Source organism: Pteropus vampyrus, unplaced genomic scaffold, assembly GCF_000151845.1.
Source record: "Pteropus vampyrus isolate Shadow unplaced genomic scaffold, Pvam_2.0 Scaffold226, whole genome shotgun sequence".
NCBI lineage: Eukaryota > Metazoa > Chordata > Mammalia > Chiroptera > Pteropodidae > Pteropus > Pteropus vampyrus.
This window is the reverse complement of record NW_011889007.1, coordinates 1,465,738-1,469,059: the sequence shown is the minus strand read 5'-3', so window position 1 is coordinate 1,469,059 and position 3,322 is coordinate 1,465,738.

Here is a 3,322-nt window from a genome sequence, read left to right as displayed (position 1 = left end):
ATATGCTGCCTCCAGAAGACACATCTCAGTTCCAAAGACAAATACAAAGTGAAAGGGTGGAAAATGATATTTCAAGCAAATGGCATTCAGAGAAAAGCAGGAGTAGTGGTACTGATATTGAAAGAAGTAGACTTCAAAATAAAAAAGGTAAAGAAAGATATTGAAGAACACTTCATAATGATAAGGAAATCATATACCGAGAACACATAACACTTCTTAATATCTATGTTCCCAATCAGGGAGCCCTGAAATATATAAAGCAATTACTAACAGAACTAAAGGGAGAAACCGATCAAAACACTATCATAGTAGGGGACCTAAATACCCTACTGTCGGATATGGACAGATTATCCAAACAGAAAATCAATAAGGAAAACACATCCTTAAGTAACACATTAAACCAACTGGACATAATCGATATTTACAGAGCCTTCCATCTCAAAACAGCTGCTTATACATTCTTCTCTAGTGCACATGGAACGTTCTCAAGGATTGAACACATACTGGGACACAGAGATAGCCTCAACAAATATAAGAGGGTTGAAATCATACCAACCAAATTCTCTAATCATAATGCTTTGAAACTAGAGATCAACTGGAAAAAGAAAGCAGGAAGAACCACAAATACATGGAGATTAAATAACATGCTACTGAAGAATAACTGAGTCAGAGAAGAAATAAAAAAGAGAGATCAAGAAATACATAGAAATGAATGATAATGATATTACAACATATGAAAACTTTTGGAACACGGCAAAAGCGGTCATAAGAGGAAAGTTCATATCATTACAGGCCTATCTCCAAAAATAAGAATGAGCCCAAATAAACAACCTAATGCTTCATATTAAAAAACTAGAAAAGAAAGAACAAATGAAGCCTAAAGTCAGCAGAAGGAAAAAAATCATCAAAATTAGAGCAGAAATAAATGAAATTTTAAAAAAAAATAGAAAAAATAAATGCAATGAAGAGCTGGTTCTTTGAGGAGGTTAATGAAATTGACAAATTCCTGGCTAGACTCACTAAAGAAAATAGAGGAAGGACAGAAATAAACAAAATCAGGGATGAAAGAGGGGAAATTACGACTGATATCGCAGAAATACAAATGATCATGCAAAAATACTATGAAAAAGTATATAACACCAAATTTAATAACCTAGAAGAAAAGGATCAGTACTTAGAAAACTACAACCTTCTTAGAAGGTTGGAAAATCTGAATTGACTGATCAGCAGTATGGAAATTGAAACAATCATCAAAAACCTACCAAAAAGTAAAAGGTCCAGATGATTCACCAGTGAATTCTACCAAACATTCAAAGACTTAATACCTATTCTCTTCAAACTCTTCCAAAAAATCAAAGAGTAGGCAATGCTTCCCAACTCATTTTATGAGGCCAATATTACTCTGATACCAAAACTTGGTAAAGATGACACAAAAGAAGAAAACTACAGACCAATATCTCTCATGAACACAGATGCAAAAATAAGATACTAGCAAACTGAATACAGTGACATATTAAAAAGATTATACACCACGATCAAGTAGGCTTCATCCCAGGGGCACAGGGATGTTTCATCACATGCGAATCGATTAATGTGATACACAGCATAAACAAATTAAAAAATAAGAATCATATGATCAATAGATGCAGAAAAAGCCTTCGACAAGATACAGCATCCATTTATTATCAAAACACTTACCAAAATCGGTATAGAAGGAAAGTACCTTAACATATTAAAGGCCATATATGACAAACCCTCAGCCAACATTATACTGAATGGCGAAAAACTAAAAACTTTCCCTTTAAGATCAGGAACAAGGTGAGGCTGTCCCCTATTGCCACTGTTATTCAATATAACATTGGAGATCCTAGCAGGTGCAATCAGCCGAGAGAAAGATATAAAAAGCATCCAAATAGGAAATGAAGTCAAGCTGTCACTATTTGTGGATGACATGATTCTTTACACAGAAAACCCTAAAGACTCCACAAGAACACTACTAGAAACCATTAGCAAATACAGTAAAGTTTCTGGAAACAAAATCAATGTTCAAAAATTCATAGTGTTCTTATACTCTAATAATGAATCGCTAGAAAAGGAAGTGGAAAAAATAATTCCTTTTGTAAGTGCAACAAAAAGAATAAAATACCTAGAAATAAGTCTAACGAAACATGTGAAGGACCTATATAATGGAAACTATAAGACCCTATTAAAAGAAATAGAAGAAGAAAATTGGAAAGATATTCCATGTTCTTGGATTGAAAGAATCAACATAGCTAAAATGACCTTATTATCTAAAGCATTATACAGATTTAGTACAATCCTCATCAAAATCCCATCGACATTTTTTAAAGAAATAGAACAAAAAAGAAATCATCAGATTTTTCGGAAGCACAAAACACCCCGAATCACCAAAGAAAAGAACGAGGCTGGAGGTATCACTCTGCCCGACTTCAAATTATACTACAAAGCGACAATAATCAAAACGGCATGGTATTATCAGAAAAACAGACACACTGACCAGTGGAACATAATCAAGAGACCACAAGTAAACCCACATTTATACTGACAAATAATTTTCGACAAAAAAAGCCAAAAACAGACAATGGAGAATGGAAACCCTCTTCAATAAATGGTGCTGGGAAAACTGGAACGCCACCTGCAAAAGAGTGAAACTAAACTGTTGTCTATCACCACATACCAAAATTAACTCAAAATGGATTAAGGACATGAATATAAGACCTGAAACAATAAAATGCATAGAAGAAAACATGAGAACTAAACTCATGGACCTTAGACTTACAGAGGATTTTATAAATTTGACCTCAAAGGCAAGAGAAGTAAAAGCATAAATAAATGAATGAGACTGCATCAAACTAAAAAGCTTCTGCACAGCATAAATAGATAGATAGATAGATAGATAGATAGATAGATAGATAGATAGATGGATGGATGGATGGACGGACGGACGGATGGCTGAATTAATTGATTGATTGATTGATTGATTGATTGATTGATTGATTGATTAAATAAACCAGCAACAAAATAAAGAGATAACCATCCAAATGGGAAAATATATTTGCAAGCAATGCCTCTGATAAGGGCCTAATATCCAAAATATACAAAGAACTCATATAACAAAAAAAACAAACGATCCAATCAAAAAATGAGCAGAGGACCTGAACAGACACTTCTCCCTAGAGGACGTACAAATGGCCAGTTAATATATGAAAAGATGCTCAACATCGCTAGCTATTAGGGAAATGCAAATCAAAACCACAATGAGATACCATCCCACATCTGTTAGAATAGCTATAATCAACAG